Here is an 18,869-nt window from a genome sequence, read left to right as displayed (position 1 = left end):
CTGACAAATACTTAGTATTTTAGCAAAATAGGTTATTTTGCTAATTTTGATGTGGCATACATTACATTACATTACAGCTTACATTACGTTACATTACAGGCATACATTACAGCTTATGGGTGGGTGTATATGTGCCTCTGTGTGTGTGTGTGTGCATGTGTGTGTGCACACACATGTGCACAAGCATGCACACACGTGTCTCTACAGAGGGGCAATGGTGAAAAATCTGACCTACAATCTTAGGCAAGTGCTCTAGGCAGTCTTTTGCAGATCTCCCTAAGTAAGGCAAAACAAATAAAATCAGAAAACCAAGAGGATTTTAGAAGTGATCTAGCCCAACCCCTTTGTCTCAGAGATAAGGAAGCTACTTTAAATCATAGAGCAAGTCACAGTTGGAGCTCAGCCATGGACTTCATTCTTTCAAATCTTGTACAAATAGCTTAATGTTAAATCTAACCCCTGCATAGGATGCAGTGTTTAATTGCATAAAGTGGAAAATTAAATGCCTTGGCTAACTCATATTTATAATGAGGCATCAGCCTATGAAGGACTTCTATTCTGCCTTTGTTCCATACACTGCACACCAAGTAAAATGACAGTCCAAGAGATAGACACTCAAGTAAAAGATCTCCAGAGAGGCTGATTATTTCCTTATGACCCACAAGAAAAAGACAAAAAAATGACACAAAACTTTTTCCCCAGGTAGGTAAAAAGCCAAGTTCCTGCCAAGCCTGCTTTCCTCTCTCTGGGCTGCCTCTCTAGCCCTCTGCCTGCCACTGTTTTCATTGCTATCATTATTTCTGTTTCTCTGAAGGTAGAGAATGCTGCCAACCTGCTCTGTCCTCCTCAGACTCTCTCGTCTGACAGTTCTCTAAAGGCCCCTCCACCCAGCCTCTAGCTCATTTCCTTCTCTGGCTTTTGCAGGATTCCTGATTCTCCCTGAGGTCTTAACTATCACATCATGCACGTTCTGCCACTGCTGTTATCACTGTTGCTGCTGTCAGCTGGCTTTGTGACTTTCAGCACCCCCATTTCCAGCAGAAATTCTAGCTACCCTGATTATGAGAGTCTGAACACCGGTCTTCCATCCCTGATGATGTTTGGTGGATCTCTGCTCAAATGGGTGCAGAACACACACAGGGTGGAAACACTCATCCTCTGCCAAGGGTGCGCCTGCTTCCACCAGCCCTGGGGGTTCAGTTCCCAAGACTACACCCTGGCACTCTGACCCTTGTCTTCCTTTTAATTCCCTTCCTCACAGTGTCTTCTTCCACATCTGATGTTCTTAGCTCTTTAGAGTCCCCAAAACGATCTGTTACCATATTTCATTATTGTTAACTCTAAAGATTTTGGCATCAAACACCCTGCATTTGAATGCCAGCTGTGTCACACATCAGATGCTTTACTTTGGCAAATCATAGAACTTTCTGTCAATAGGGATAATAATGGTACCTATATTGTAATATTGTGAGTGTTACTGGGATAATAAAGTACATAGCACAGTATTTGGCACATAGTAATTGCTTAACAATACCAATTGTTATTATTATTAGACTGTGCCCTCTAAATTATTTGTCTACAGATTATTATCTGTATAAATGACTTACCAATTAAGAAGACCACAGGTATGCAGCGTCTCATCACTCACACAAGACTGATGTCAATTAACTAAGAGAAGTTTCGTCACTAACCAGGAGTTTCACATCATAGTTCCACAGTTTGCTTCTACTCCCAATATGGCTTGTTGACTTTTCACTCTCTTTACCCTGTTTTCTTTGTATGGTTCCCAGGGCTATCACTTTTCTTTATTTTGGTTAATACATATAGCTGTACACTGACCCAGTCTCCATGAAAAATACTGTCATATACTCCCTCTTTCCCTCTTTCCCTAATATCATCTCATAGAGATCAAACTCACATTTTCTGGCACCATTATTCTTTTTATAAAATACTTTACTTTTAAATTTTTACCCAACTACGTCTATGTTATTTTAGCTAGCTAAGCTGCTATAACAAAGAGATCTAAATACAGTGGCTTAAATATAACAGAAGCATATTTTTCTCTCATGTAACAGCTAGATGAATGTGTGTAGTCCAGAGCATACAAACCACAAGTCATTCATTACCCAGAGTTCTTTCTGTCTTGTTATTCTGCCATCGCCTAGGGTGTTTATCTGCATGACTGAAGCTGTTTCTTCTTGATGTCTCAATTCCAGAAGGTGGGAAAAGGGAAAGTCCGAGTTACATGGTTTTATTCTTAAAGAAGGGACCTTAAGGAAGTTTCATTAATAATCATACCCTTTGGCCAAATTGAGCCGCTACCTAGCTGGCCACACCTTTCCAAAAGGCTAGAAAATAGAGTCTGTAGCTGCATTGCCCTCTATGACTAGAAGGAAAAGGGGAGAATACGTACTGGGGATATTCAGTGATCTCGGCCACACATACAGCATGATTGAAAGTTCAGTTAGGACGTGGGGTGTATCATGGAAATGACAGTCATCTGCTGTAACCTTTCTCACACTCGATACTGATCCCTATAGGAAACCACTAGTAGAATCCAAATCTCTTTCTTTCTTTTTTTTCTCTTTTTTGAGAGGGAATCTCGCTCTGTCGCCAGGCTGGAGTGGAGTGGTGTGATCTCGGCTCACTGCAATCTCTGCCTCCCGGGTTCAAGTGATTCTCCTGCCTCAGCTTCTCGAATAGCTGGGATTACAGGTGCGCCACCACACCTGGCTAATTTTTTTTATTTTTAGTAGAGATGGGGTTTCACCATGTTGGCCAGGATAGTCTTGATCTCCTGATCTCGTGATCAGCCGCCTCAGCGTCCCAAAGTGCTGGGATTATAGGCATAAGCCACCGCATCTGGCCATCTCTTTCTTTTTAGCTATTTTGATGATTACCTATTTATATAATAATACATATATTATTTTAAATAATATCGTAGAGACTCTAAATAGCCTATCTAAATTATGTATCTTGACATAATATCTAATTGCTTTCTACCTTCTATAAGGCTAACATGGTATTTTGGACCAATCCCCTTGCTGAGGACAACCAAAAAGGTTGGATGAATTACAAAAAAGCACTTACTTGAAAGCCTCAAAGACTTCCAAGATAGCGAGGAAGTTTAAAGTCAAGATCTAGGAAAAGACAAGAAACTAGAGAAATAAACCCAGCCGTAAAATCACCTTTTTTTCCCCCCTGCGGGCTTCTGCCAAGTCTGGAGAAGCAGCTGCAAAGCTAAACTATATTTTTTGATGATTCCTCAGAGCCGGAAAAACAGAAGTCAAAAACTACAACCTGCTAGGAATAGGGATTCGGGAATAGGGATTTAATAACTCAAGCCCCCTTTGAGCTGAGAATCTGAAAGGCCACACTCTCAATATGAGGAGTAGCTGCTAGGAAACCAGCCCTTGCATAGAATTGTACTCAGTTTTGCATCATTTAACAGTAGAAGTAAACTTCAACTCTGACATTATATTAAGATATTTCTGGAATGATAACACACACTGCTATTTGCAGGAGCAAATGAATATCCTCTCAAGAGAAAGATATCATCATAACAGGCCTCAACACTTCCTCCATATGACTTATAAAATATAATTTCCATCATACAATCAAAAATAAGGGTTTACAAGGCAACAAGATCACTGAATGAGTAACAGAAGACAGAGAAGCAACAAAAAAAGCCTCCAAAACATGAATTATTGAAATGATCAGATATGGTTCACAAAATAACTATGTTTTTTACATTTATGAAATAAATTCGAGGCTTAAAAACATCAGTGAAAAGGAAACTCTAAAATTTAATGTGACATATTAAGAAAAAAATCCAAAAATATATACTCAAAATTAAGATGGGCTTAAGAGCAAATGAAATGTAGCTAAATAAAAAAATTTTTAAATGGAAGACAAGAAGAAAACATCCTGCAGAATGCAGCACACAGAAATAAAAGGGAAGAATTGGAAAAGACTGGATAAGAGGCATAAGTGGTCAGTGACAAGCTGTAGCCCAGAAAGTGTGAAGGGAATGGGACAGATATAAAATTGGAAGAAATAACAGCTCTGAATTTTTCAAAAGTAAAAACGATATCAATCTACAACTTTAAGAATCTCCATATATCCTAAGCAAAATAAATTATAAGAAACTCACACCCAGACATTGCAGCAAAACTTCAGACAACAATAGACAGAGACAAAAATCTTAAAGCATCAGAAAAGAAGCAGTTACTTTCAAAGGAAGAACAGTTAGACTGAGAACTGACTTCTCAATAGTAACAAAGGAAGTCAGCGAGAAATGGAAGGGTTTTCAATTAATACTGAAGTTTGATACGGCAAAAAACAAACAAACAAAAAAAACATGTTGTTACTTGTAGTTAAATTACTTTAAAAAATTGAAAAATTACAACTGTGAAGATAGTACAGACAAAAATTGGAATGATAAAAAAATCCAAATAGAACAATTGGGATAAGTAGCACAAAATAAGATGATAATTTAACTCAAATATATCAGTAATTACATTGAATATAAAAGGATCAAAAACTCAATTTGAAAGCAAAATGTGTAAATTCGATTGAAAACAAAAGAAAATGCAATTATGTACTGTTTATAAAAACTTATCTAAAATATAAGGATATAGAAAATTTGAGAGTAAAAAGAAAAAAGAATCCTTTAAACACCAACCCAAAGAAATCAGCTATAGCTATACTAATATACTCTTTTTATATAAATACAGTATAATAAACTCTATAGATAAATACATCTCTACATAATGATAAAATGTCCTATTTACCATGAGGATTTAAAATTTGCCACACCTAATAACAAGGCCTCAAAATATGTGAGGGAAACATTGACATAATTAAATGAAAAATAGACAAATCCACAATCACAGTGAGACATTTTTATTATGACTCAGTAACTTTAAGAAAAATAAAACAAAAAAGAAGGAACATACAAGATTTAAATAACATGATTAACAAAATTGACCTAATAGACACAGCTGCAGAAAACTTATTCTTTTCAAGCATGCACAGTCACAAAATTCTCAGTAGAATATGTTTTCTAATCCAATGAAGTTATACTAGATATTAATAAAAATTAATTTGGAAATGAAGAAATATACTTATAAATAATGGGTAAAAGAAGAAATCACAATGGAGATTAGAAATAATTTGAACTAAATAGTGATAAAAATACACCAAATCAAAGCTTCTGGACAGCAGCTAATGCAGTACTGTACTTAATCATGTTACAGAAGAAGAAACGCAAAAAAATCCATGATCTAAGCATCCTTGTAAAGATATTATTAAAGAACAGCAAACCAACCCCAGAGAAATTAGAAATAAAAATGAATAATAGTTTGGGCAGACGTTAAAAAAATAAAATAAACATACAATAGAGGGGATCAGCAAAGCCAAAAGTTAGTTCCTTGGAAAAGTTGATAGAACAGATAAAGCCTTGGCAGAATTGATCCAGAAAAGGAGAAAGAAGGCCCATTAATCAATATGAAGAATGAAAAAAAGGATATTGCTACAGATTCTACAGATATTAAAAAGATGAAAAGAGGATGCTATGAGCAAGTTTATGTCAACAAATTTAAACATTTAGATGAAATGGAGAAATTCTTAGGCAAATTAACTTATTTAAGAAATGGAGACTGTTAATAGGCCCATAAAACTGACTCAATGATTAAAATCCTCTTGACAAATAGAACTCTAAACCAACCCAGATGGTTTTAATGGTAAGTTCTATCAACTTTAAGGAAGAAATTATTACAGGTTTAAAAACTTTAAAAAATGGGTGGAGTCCTAAAATCACTTTGTAAGGCTAGCATAATCTTGATAAGAAATGCTAACAAATGCAATAACAGAAGGAAAAGCTACCAGCCATTTTCATTCATGAATATAGATACAAAAGTTTTAAATAAAATATAAGAAAGCATTATGACCAGGTTATATCTTCCCGGAAATATAAGATACAATATCATCAAATTTAACATTGATTCATAATAAAAATTTGTTAAAAAAAGATGCAGAAAGAAAAGAAATCCTTATAACATTCTTAGAATAAACAGTTGAAAGTGTTTCCTCTATGATCAGTAAGAGGGCAAATATACTCTCTTTTCAACATTATGCTTTTTAACATAACTTGCTGGTGTAGCAAAGCAAGAAAGAAAATAAAGGATTGGATAAGTGCCCATCAACTAACGAGTGGGTAAAGAAAATGTGGTATATATACACCATGGAATACTATTCAGCAATAAAAAGAAATGAAATGTCTTTTGCAGCAACTTGGGTAGAGTTGGAGGCTATTATTCTAAGTGAAGTAACTCAGTAACAAAGATCGCGTGTTCTCACTTATAAATGGGAGCTAAGTTAAGAGAACACAAAGACATAAGAATGATGCAATGGACTTTGAGGCCTTGGAGGGGAAGGTTGGGAGAGGGGTGAGGGATAAAAAAACCTACATATTGGGTAACTGGAGAAGTATCCTATGAACATATATATTGGAAACTGAAAATGTAATTATTCAACTTATAATTCTTTCAAAATTTATATATAGATTCAACGGAATCTCAATGAAAATCTCAACAGATTGGTTAATGGAACTAGATAAGCTGATTCTAAAATTTTATTTTTAAATATAAAAGGCTAAAAATAGCCAAGATTTTCTTAAAGATGCATAACAAAGTCAGGGGATTCATTCTATATGATATCCAATGAGTATGGCATTGGCAAAAGGCTAGAGAAACAGACTGAGGGCAGGACAGAGGGAGTGAATGAACAGACACACATATATTTGGACACTTGAATTTGGATAAAAGAGGTAATGTAGGAAGGAAGGGAAAAGATAGTCTTTTCAGTAGAAGGAACTGGATCAAAGAGATATTCAGTGGAAAAAAAGAACGAAATTTTACCTCTTCCTCACAACATAAGCAAGTTAATTATTACAGACGAATTACAGACCTAAATGTGAAAGGCAAGACAACATTGTTTCCAGATGATAATATAGGAGATTGTCCTCATGACTTTGCATTAGTGGAAGTGTTATAAACCTACACCCAGATGCCTGTGCTGATGCTGACATGACTTTAAAAGTGTGGGAATTTGCTCAGTCTGCACTCAATGCCTGTCTCATCCAACCATCTTTAATAAGTCATCACCATGTGGCTACCCTTTAAGGAGCAACTAGAACCACTAAGGCCAAAAGAGAATCCTGACATCTGTGAGGTGAAGGAGGAGGGCCCTAGTACCTTTATTTGTGGGTAGAACTGGGCTTCTGTGGCCTGAAAATCTAAGGACCAAACATCAACTTTACAATAAAGAACCTGAGCTCTCATAGAAGGGAGACAATGGTTACATCTTTTCATGGATTCTAAACTCTATCTGCCAGTCACTTTTTGTGTGTGCATTCACTGAGGGTGTACAGAATGGAATTACAGAGGCAGAAGAAAAGAGGTCTCTGCCAAATTGATAGTTTAAAAAACATTTTAGTGGCCTACTTAACTGTAATTTGTTTTAGTTTTAAACAAGAAAAACCTCAGCATGTAAGCAAAGCAGACTGGACTTGAACAGATATGGAATGCAAAGCACACAGGAGAGTCATGGGGGTCCTGAAGGGGGATTAGAAGTTGGACAACTTTTTATGCAATGAACAACGTTGCATTGGTAAGATATAAGAGCATCATAAAATACTCCTTTCCCTTTCTTCTTCCCCCACCTCCCATCCCTAAAATTTCCTCTACCTTTTCCCTGATGTTTGAAATTCCACCTTGGAGGAGTCTCTTTAGTCGAACGTTTGATTCCTATTACAAATGTGAGGCAAAGCAATGTCATTACCTGCATTTTGATATAAATAACTTAATATGGAAAATAAGTTCTGATGGGAAGAAAGCATGAAGCACTAACAGGAGTGAAGGGATGGTTTCCACAGGGCAAAAAGGCAAGAAAACAAGGAGCAGGACTTGAAGGACAGGTGCTTCGAGAAAAAGTGGAGCAGATACATCTTGGCTTGGAATTAGGCAGACAGATGTAGTTCAGGATTGTGGGGTGTCTTGGGGTAGTAACCAATCAGAGGCTCATTTTTCTCACCTGTAAAGTGGGAATATATACTACCTGCCTTTGCTTAAGGACTAAATAAAATAATTATGTTACAGTACTTGATGGAATGTTAGGTCCAGAGTAGGAGTTAATTAAGCATTAGTTCCTATATAGCCCAATTGTTTTGTTTTCTTTTTTAACCAAGACCAGTCTCTTTCTGAGTCAATTCCTTTGCAATATCTTACATCTATCTATGCACTTAAATGCTTTCATTGATGTATGGCTATTGCATGACTTAGGAAAACATTCTTTTTTATTTTATTTTTTTTGAGACAGAGTCTTGCTCTGTCGCCCATGCTGGAGTGCAGTGGCGTGATCTCGGCTCATTGCAACCTCTGCCTCCTGGGTTCAAGCAATTCTCTGCCTCAGCCTCCAGAGTAGCTGGGATTACAGGTGCACCACGCCTGGCTAATTTTTGTATTTTTAGTACAGACGGGGTTTCACCATCTTGGCCAGGCTGGTCTTGAACTCCTGACCTCGTGATCCACCTGGCTAACCCTCACCAAATGCTGGAATTACAGGTGTGAGCCACCGTGCCCAGCAGAAAACATTCTTTAGAAAAAAGCAGAGTGAGTTTATCTGGTATTTCCTGTCTCATAATATTTTTTTGTTACTATCTTTCGGAGGAGCTATCAGGAATCTGAAGAAAATAAAAATATCCTTTTACATTTTTTCTTACTTCAACTTGATAATGTTTCTTATATATTTTCCTGATGAAATGTATGGAGATATTGATAAAACTACATCATGATCTGAAATAATGTGAATCATTTGGAGATGACTCAAGGACAAGAATCTTGAGATAGAAGTCTACATCCCCTAAAAGCAGTGACACCATTTCTTTGAACAAGGCCAAGAGAGAATCTAATTTATTGAAAAGGAACATAGCTATTTCTTTCCCTTTTGAACAGTGGCTTTTAAATATTTTTTTTTCCTTACCACAACCCACAGTAAGAAATACCTTTTACGTTGTGACCTGATATACACACATGCATGGTGTACGTGTGTATCTGAAATAATAGCTTCATGGAATAAAGCTTACCCTTATTCAATTTGGTGCACTCTGAAATGTTCCATTCTACTCTATTTAACTTTTTAAAATGCTGTTTGAGACCATTACATTGATTTTATGTTCCACACTTCAAACATCACTGCTTTAGGGTTTTACTTATTTTGCTTTTCTGAATGGCAAGCCTTTTCAAGATGGTCTTAAATGCACTTAATTTGGTCCTGTTTTCTTTTCTGTGATATTCTGTATCTCTATATACAAATATGAAAAGGAGTTTATTAGCTACAATGGAAGGATATTGAGAAAAATCAATTTATGATTGCCCCACAATTTAAGGAAACTTTACCATCTTTTACATTCCTGGCCCATTCAAATTCTTTCATTCCTCTCTGTTCCTTTCATATTTTTACCAAAGACTGACTTCCAGTTGTTATTAGGCATAACAGGCTTATTAAAGGGAAGAGAGGAGACTAACATTTAATAAGCACCAATTATGTACAAGGTACCTTGCATACATTATTTCTTCCCAATAACTACTCATGGTATTTTTTTATTCATACTTTTGTTGCATATATTATTTCTTTTTTTTATTATCGATATCATTTTTATTTCTTTTTTTTTCTTTTTAATTATATTTTTCTTTTTTTTAATTATTATTATTATTATTATTATTATACTTTAGGCTCTATTATTTCTTTCCAATAACTACTTATAGTATTTTTAAATTCAGACTTTTAAGCTTATAAGAAAACAGGGATTTAGAGAGATAAAATAACTTACCCAGGGTCAAAAAGTTCAAAAAGTTCAAAAACCTGGTTTGTGGTAGAGCTGGCCCCCAAACTGAGGCCTGAGTAGGACCAAAATCACTGCAATGTATTTTCTTGATGTCAACATAAAAATCACAAAAAAGAAAAAAAAAAAAAGAACAATTAGACTTATGTTTTTAATCTGCTAACTGTAGGAAAGCATGTGTATATGTTTCTCTTTGAATTGTTGTTGCTGTTGTTGTTGTTAGAGTCTTATATATTTACCAATCATTATACAGACTATATGTTGAACTTCCCAACATGTATTATGTGTATACAGTCTCCCCAGCACACTATTTATTCATTTAGAGTACTCCAGAGCTCATAACCTACTTGCGTAATTTTCCCCACAAGGACTCCATGTCTTCTGTTAGCTTTACAAAGACACACAGGATTCTAATTTATTTGCATCACAACATTTACCTTTATTAGCCCCCTCAATATTGAAGAGAAAATCAAAATAAAATGCTTTCCTTCATAACCTTTAGTTCTAAGCAGGGCCCATTAGGGACTTTAAAATATTCACTTTTGAAGCTGATTCCTGCATTGGTAAACACTTTGCATGACATTAAATAAGCTTTGCCTGTTCTAGGAGACAGTGGATTAAACAGTAGTGCATATCACTTGGCTGAAGTGACAGGAATAAAGAACAGAATGCATCCACTCCTCCAGTCTCATTAAGCTGCCTCTTTCTCCTGAAATTGGATTGGGATTCCAGGACACCTCTTAACCTACAGGAAACACTGGATCTAAAGCTGAAACAGGTACCCAGTGCCTTTTGAAAAATTAACTGCTCTATTGAAATGTAATTTACATACCATAACCCAGTACAGTTTCCACCCACAACAAAATCCCTGATTCTGGAACTTAAAATGAATGGAATAATAAACATAAATTTCATGCTTTCACTAGTTTGCACTCAATCAGTCTCGCTTATAATTTTGCTCTCTCCCTCTTTCCCATTCCCCCCTCCCACCCCACTGCCCTTCTGCCAGGTGCTCCTCATATGCTATATCGACACATCCACTCTGCTATTTCCACTTACAGGCTTTCAAGAATTCCTTACTGATTATGTTTTATTTCAGGGTAGGGGCAACTATAAAATAGCATCATTATACTTGAACACACAGCTATCCCTGTGTTAGGACAGAATTAGAGGTACACCTGGTGCTTTCTCTCAAGAGGAAAGCAAAGTGGTAAGAAGAATGAAGTTTCAGGTATAGTCTTGCACATCGCCATTAACAGTGAATATCAAGTGTTTCTTCATAGAGTTTTGAATGGTGGTATGGATGAAGATGAACGCCAGTGTAGTGACTAGGCGAAAGTTGAGATTACCATTGTACACAGGATGCCACAATGGCACAGTGGAATCATCAGTGTTATTTTCTGAGTAATGTCTTCAATGGTGGTGACATCTTTCTTAAGTTTTGATAGTCTTTCCACTACCTCTCTAGCTCATCTCAGGCTGGCAGACATATAAACATTGTTTAGGATCCAAAATATCCTGTGAAAAATAAGAACAGTTTAACTGTGGTTTCCTCACATTAATTGTGAGCCTACGTGATTCTCAGGTTAGAGTGGGAGACCCCATATGATAGAATGCTCTCCTGGAGATGAATTGATTTGTGTTTTTGACTCCATATGAGAAGAGACATGCCAGATAACCAACTTTGGAACTCACATTTGGGAGGAAGGGATAAGAGGAAGTCCTGGCACCACTGAAGTGAACTCTACTTCCAGAGGTAGGTGCAGGACACGTGGCCCTGCGGTAATGTTAAGAAGGCCAGTGTACCCAGCAATTACGGGGGACAGGCAACATAGAAGCTGCCTCTTGAAACAAGTTGTCTTTCACCCTGAAAAGGAGATATCATCAGGCAACTTACACTTTAGGTTAGAAAAGTGAAAGTTATATAAATCCTGACTCTAGATTCCTGAAAGGAAGAGAAGCCATTGGAAAAGCTGAAGAAGAAAAACTTTAGGGAACTTTTGGCTGTGATTAAAATGGAGGGAGCTACATCTCTGAAAGGACTGCAGAGGCCTGAATGGGAATCTGCATAGTGAGGCAGTATTTTAGAGTGACCAAGAATCTTCCATGGGACCACAAAGGGCAGATTAACAGTAGCATCACAATGTTTAAGTTGTACTGACATTTTTGGACTACATAAGACCCAGGATTTTGGGGATAATTTATGGAGACAAGATGTATCTGTTTTCTGTTGCTGCTATAACCAATTACCACAAACTTAGTGGCTTAAAACGATACAAATTTATTATCTTACAGTTCTGTAGGTTTGAAGATTGAACTGGGTCTCGCAGGGCTACAATAGAGGTGTAGTCAGGGCCACATCCCTCTGGAGACTCTAGAGGCGAACCTGTTTCTTTCCTTTTCCAGCAATTGAGGACTGCCCACATATTTTGGCTGGTGACCCCTTCCTTCAGCAGTGAGGCTGAGTCCTTCTTACACTGCTGCCTCTCTGGTTCTTTTTCTTCTGCCTCTCTCTTCCACTCATAAGAACCCTTTTGATTATATTGAGCTTACTTGGATATTTCTCCCATTTTTAGGTCAGCTGTTGCCAACCTTAATGCCATATGCAACCTTAATTCTCCTTTGCCATGAAACCTAATATTCACAGGCTCCAGGGTTTAGGAAACACATCTACCGGGAGGGCCTCTATTCTGCCTACCACACAAAGGAATCCAAACAGAGAGATACCGAATTTCCTGGTAATACCGTAGGTAGTAGGTAAGAGTGCAAGCAGGCTAAGGTATAGATTCAGCCCTGGTTCCCAACACTAGCTGCATATATAATCCTGTGAAAGCCTTAAAAATGCAAATGACCAGATTACACCCTCAGACATTCTAATGTAATAGATTTAGTATGGGTTCCAGACATTGTAATATTGGGATACATAGATCTGGATAACCCAGGTGATTTTTATGTGCAGGCAGGATTGAGAATCACTGATTTAGGATGAGGAAGTCGATACCTTAACTCTAGAAGGTGAGGACAGAAATCCAGAGCACTCATGTCCTAGAATTCTGTTCTTTTCTAATTTCCATCAGGTATTTTAGTTACATATCCTGTCCCACTTCTTTAATTTACCTCTAGCTATCAAATTTAATATATGAGCTTTAAGTATTATTAGAAGAAATATATGCTTAGAAAAAATGTTATTCTTAATTGCACTTTATACATTTTAATTTACTCTTCTGATCTGTCTAAACTTGTTTTCCAAAAATTGTTTCAACTAAAAAACTATATCATTAAGAGTTTATCAGTAATAGTTTATTTCTTGATCTATACCTCGCTCATTTGTAATGAAGAGTTAAACTATGTTTCATTTACCTTAATGAAATCTATTTTCATGCAGCTTCACTCTACAGTGTTTACTTCATAAACACTTTATGGTATTTGAATCGGTTTATGCATTTTCTATTTTGTTACTTTTCTTATTTTATTTCGTTCTTGCATATAAAATTGTTGGTAGTTGCCATGGCAATTCTAATTGATTTCTTTCTGCTGTTTTGCAGGCTTTTAAAAAGATTTGCACAATACATCCTTCATATTGTTATTTTTATCTCTGTAAGTTTGTAATGGCCTCTATAAAAGAAAGCTGTGTAACAAGAGCATCAGATGTTACTTTGCTCACTGTTGACGGCTGTGAAGAACAGAAGAAAACTAGGAAGAAAACCAAGCTGGGAAGGGCAACGAAGGAACAGGTTAGAGTTCAAAAGTAAAAGTATGTTCCACACAAAAGAAAGAGTTCAGGTACGTGAGTCAGCGGCAATGCAAGGGCAAGAGATGTGCTTTTAGAGAGAATTGAACTTGTCAATGTGACTCAGCTCTGGAAGACCAAAAAATTATGGAGGGAGAGGCAGGAGAGGGAAACCAGGTGAAATGTCACCATTTTCTTTGTTTATCTTCTGGTGGATCTCAAAATCTTCTGTTATTCACACACACACACATACACACACGAGCATGCACTCATGGAATGCATCAGTATATCTATTGTCAAAATCAGCTCACAGTCTCATTTCAGTAAAACAGAAATGTGATCCCTCACAAGATGCTGTGTTGCTAATTAACTGCCTTCTTCTAGGAGATGAGCTACAGTGTCATTTTCAGTCCTACAGATCATAAGAAAAAAAAGAAAGTCTCTTGGGGATCTGAAATGAATTAGATTTGATTTTACATTTACTATAAAACTCCAGAAAATTTACATTTGTTTTACTTACACCATATATTTTTTCCAAAAGTTAATCGCTATGGACTGCAGACAAACATATTAAGGTAAAATAACAAATAACTCTTCTAGAGTAGAATACGGGTAAATTTTAGACACAGACATGTGTACTAAGATGTCTGCACAATGATTAAAGTTTAGTTGTGAATTTGCCTTTGAGATTCCCATTGGCCAAAGTGAAGAGAAAAGCATGATCAGAATCAAGACTCAAAGTGCCTGGAAGGAAGCATTTGTAGGTATGCTGGAAAAACACAATACTTCCAAGAATTGAGATGGAAGAAATTTCTCCAAGGAGAGGATATTTTAATATAATAGACAATGGCCTCAACAATATCCCTGCAATATGAAACAGTATGTTTCACATAGCCACTTTTAAATATTTTTCATCAAGTGAAGCGAAGGGTATAATGCTGGCACACAACTGAGAAACAGCTATTAAATGAGGGTGAAAAGTTCTGAAGACCAGATATTCTGCTCTTGGATTACCTTGGTGATCAGAAAGTGACTCTATGTGGACAGGACTATGTAGCTAGCATACCTATTTTAGAGAACACTTGTGCCCCATCCCATTGCATGGCAAAATCAAGAGATTTGATGAGGTTGTACCCTATAAACCATTTCAGATCCTCAACTTTACAACAAAGAAACATCACCTCGTCCTCATTCACTCAGATGAAAAAAGATCTTGGTGATAGTAAAAATGATATATCTGAGGAACCATTATAAAAATTACATTACACAGGCTTATGTGAAATATGCAAAAGCTTTGAAAAATAAATGCCTAGAATAATCCCCCATAAAACTTTTAGATAGATTATTATGACCCTATTCTTCTGGTACAAACATAAATGTGTTTCCGATAAATGTGTTTTATTATGTTTTGCTTCATATGAACACCCTATTATAAATTCAGGATGGTTAAAAGCAAACTTTAAGACCCTCTCTTCCTCTGGCAGTCAGGACAAGGTTTTTTAAACCAAAAACATACGTTTAAATTTAGCTCCACATGTGCCAGCTAGCTATTGACTGAACACTGACATGTGTTTGAGCTCTAGGGATCTCAAATCTCTCTGCTTCTCTCCTAAGTTCTCTTACACCATGCATCTCTCTCTCTCTCTCACACACACACACATGCACTCTCTCTCTCTCTCACACACACGCACTCTCTCTCACACACACACACGCACACACACACCACATATTGGGAATTCAGAAATTTAGCAGGTAATAGACCTAGTATTCAGAGCAAACACTGTCCTTGATGAAAAAAACAGTATGGAATGATTCTTGGCAAATTCTGAATACCCCTTGAGCTTGTCTTGTTCATTAGCAAATTGTTTTCCTTTGACTGTTTCTCAGTTATGTACATGACATACCAAAAATAGTGATTTTCTCAATCAGTTGCTTCCTAGGTAAGTAAACATTCCACTGGTGGAGTACTGTTAGCAAATTACAGTGGAAATGCAGCTTCGAAAACAGTCTAGTTTTGTTTCTCTTGGTTACTAAATCCTGGGTCAGGTGGCCTTGGTAATGTGCTTTGCAGGCCCCAATGACGGGGAGCGATTTGACCAAGGGCCCCAGCTGGGACATTCTAAAATTCAACCCCACACCTGTGAGTTGTGCCTGTCCATGCTTCCCAGGGTGATTCCAGCCATTGGCTTCATGGGGCAGGGATACTGAGGCAGGCTCATTCCTGGGAGATACAGGACTCCCTGACAGCCTTGCTACCTCAGATGCTTCTACTCAACCTGTCTTTTCTTTCCCCTACACTCAGTGCCAGACTTGCATACGGTCTCCCATTTTCTTTCACACAGACGGTTCTGCCAATAAAACCGTTGCTTGTTTACTTCTGTCTTAGCAGCTATGTCCTGAAGGACCAAGACTGACATAATACACTCTGTTTAGTTTTAAAGGTAAATTGTTTACCTACACTTAAGGAAGTACATCTCCACACACTCAAAGAATGTGGCTCTAAATTAGTCTCCTGCTGAAAATGCCTAACATTGCCACTCAGATTTGGACTCTAGATTGTGACAGATTAAAATTCCTTATAAATGATTTTTTTTCAAAATAAATTCCTAATTCATTCTCTTCTCCAAGAAGCCACAGTGCTTCCTCTAATCCTAAAGTCATCAGTAGACAATCTGTCCTTCCCAATAATGCTGAGATTTTGTTTTCTAGAACCCTGCACTCAGATAAATTATACCTATAAATTGTACCAATTAGAATACATTTTGTGGCCTAAACCTCAACCTTTCATTTGATTGGCAATACTGGCAATATATAGCCTTATCTTGTCACCTAAGTGAGAGATCCATTCTGAACTAATGTGGACATGTCAGTATAAGTTGAAGACCACTCAAGGAAATGCAGCCTTTTTGGGTTCTCTGAAGTAAGTAATAGTCAAACTCTTTTCTCTCTCCTAATTAGGAACCACCTAAAAACAGACAACTGAGTCAGATAGAGGCCAAAAGATCAGCTTTTACATATTCACTAGACCTTGCATCCAGGCCATGGGTAACTATTTGCCCATCCAACCCAAAGTAGTGCAAACAGAAGACTTCTGGCCTAGAGCTCTAGGCCAGAGCATGGCAGAGAATGGTTTATGCATGGAGAGAATGCTATATGTGCCCAATGGGCAAATTCCAGAGAAAAGGGCAAGTACTATCTGAGAACAGACCAGCTTAAAAACAAAAGCACAGAAAAGGTTTCGCTTGTTCTTGACCTCACAACTGAGATGTTACTATTCCTTTATTGCAAAGCAAGAGAGAGACAGAAAGATGCTTCTTAATTCTTTTAAAACCACAGCAATTTTATTTTGTGGGCCATGGTGAAAAGTCAGAGAGAGGCAAATAGTTTGTCTTACAAAACCCCAAGCCCTAATCTGCCCATGGGGAAGTCAGTCGCATTAACCTTTCATGTAAAGGACAGAACGTCACCAGGCCACCTTAGCCATGGGGACAATCAGGATAGTCATTGCACAGAAAACAAAGTGAACTCTTCTTCCCTTCGTTTTATTACTATTCACATGTTTCAGAACAATTCATTCAAGATTCACATAAAGTTAGCTATGGGCTTTTCTAAATAGAGCTCTTACATCTTAAAAATAAATCCAAGGCTTTTAAAGCTCTGTAATTATCTTGTCTATTATCTCATCTGCTGCTTCATCTTTCATTCCCTCCCTTGATCTTTTTTATCTGTTTGGGGGGGTTGCCATTTTTGCATAGCTTTTAAAGCAAATTCTGGATATTTTCAGAGATGGGGGGAGGGGTAGGAGAATAGATATGTCACAATTCATGCTACTTACTCATTTTTCTGGAAATTAACTCCTCAAGCACCTGAGGAGTTATAGGCATCTGGGCATCAGATTTTGAATAAGAATTTTAATTGTATTATTTCATCGCTGTGATCACACTTAACAAGGAAAATTCTTACAGTTTCCTGAACTATGGTATTTATGCCTTCACTTAAATAACACTTTAAAACTGCATATTCTCAGGGACTCCATCCTTAATGATTTTTATAACTAACTTAGAGTTTAGTGACCTCTGCAAAGTTAATGTACTTTTCTGATGGGGGAAAATGTATAGAAAAAATGTGGTATGTCTCTGAAAGGAAATCATTTTTGGCTAAAGTATTACTTAAGTAGATGTAAATTTATGCACAGTTTTCTGATTTAAAAAGTATAATATACTCATGCAAAATTTAGAAATTACAAAAAATATAAGATAGAAAAATATATAGTAGAATAAGAATAGTTTTTAAAATTATCATTTGATCCAAGCATTATTAATATTTTGGTACCTTTTTAGTATTTTACACCCCCCACACACATACAACATTTATAAATTTTGAATCATACTAAACAGTTTTATATTCTTTTTTCTCAGTTAACGTTATATTGTGAGCATTCTTCTGTCATTATGTAGACATTAAAATATGTTTTTAATGACAGCATATATAAGAATGAGTCAAGTGTTTTACTAAACCACTCTTAGATATATAACATTTGTTATTCCAAAAATTTTGCCATTATAAATGATGCTGTTATAAACATTTTTATGCAAAGTGTTTTTTTTTCACCATATTGCTTATTAGTGTCATAGGAAATAAAATTACTGTGTTAAAAGGAATAAATATTTTAAAAGCAAAGATCACATGACCAATTATTAACTTACTTTGGGGACAGTCACACGAAGACACTTCCTTTCTAGTTTCAGAATAATTGGGAAGCCAAATTAATAGCCAGAAGGTTCCTGAGGGGAATGTAGAATCAGGGTGGAGGTGGCAGGCAGTCTTGAAGGATCTTTCATCCTAGTCATGGTGAGGCCTGATAGCTATGACTTCTTCAGTTAAACTGATGTCTTTATACTAAAATATTTTGTCATAATCAACCTTATTTATATTGCAATCTAGATAGCTGTTGACTTGCAATATTTACCATATTATGAAGCACTTCAAAGCTCTGGATGTGCCCAGATGACTCTGTACAATCCGCAAAGGCCTTCATTTGTCCCAGCTTCAATGCCAGCAAAAGGGTCACTGCTTGGCCTTGGGCTTTCAGGAAGAGAGCACACTCCTATAAGCCACTAAGAGAGGTGGTCTAGAGCAAGGCACACGGGAGAATTAAGCGTTCATTTGGGAGAACTGAGCATCTAGCCCTCAGGGAAACAGGTTCCCATATCAAAAATTGAAGATGAGAAGGAG

At 36.7% G+C, this 18,869-nt stretch overlaps 1 long non-coding RNA gene across 1 annotated transcript in view; it reads left to right on the top strand.

The window, feature by feature from the left end:
* Positions 1–994: 994 nt before the first annotated feature.
* The window catches only part of LOC103891463 (uncharacterized), a 44,683-nt gene continuing 26,808 nt past the window's right edge, over positions 995–18,869 (top strand). Inside the window, exons 1-5 of the long non-coding RNA XR_008509692.2 lie at positions 995–2,715; positions 3,014–7,671; positions 10,511–10,682; positions 11,490–11,660; positions 13,450–13,687. This is a non-coding gene — a long non-coding RNA (uncharacterized LOC103891463). The remainder of the gene's footprint in view (positions 2,716–3,013; positions 7,672–10,510; positions 10,683–11,489; positions 11,661–13,449; positions 13,688–18,869) is intronic.

This window comes from Pongo abelii, chromosome 13 (assembly GCF_028885655.2).
Source record: "Pongo abelii isolate AG06213 chromosome 13, NHGRI_mPonAbe1-v2.0_pri, whole genome shotgun sequence".
NCBI classification, from domain to species: domain Eukaryota; kingdom Metazoa; phylum Chordata; class Mammalia; order Primates; family Hominidae; genus Pongo; species Pongo abelii.
This window is presented reverse-complemented; position numbering and strand designations above follow the sequence as displayed.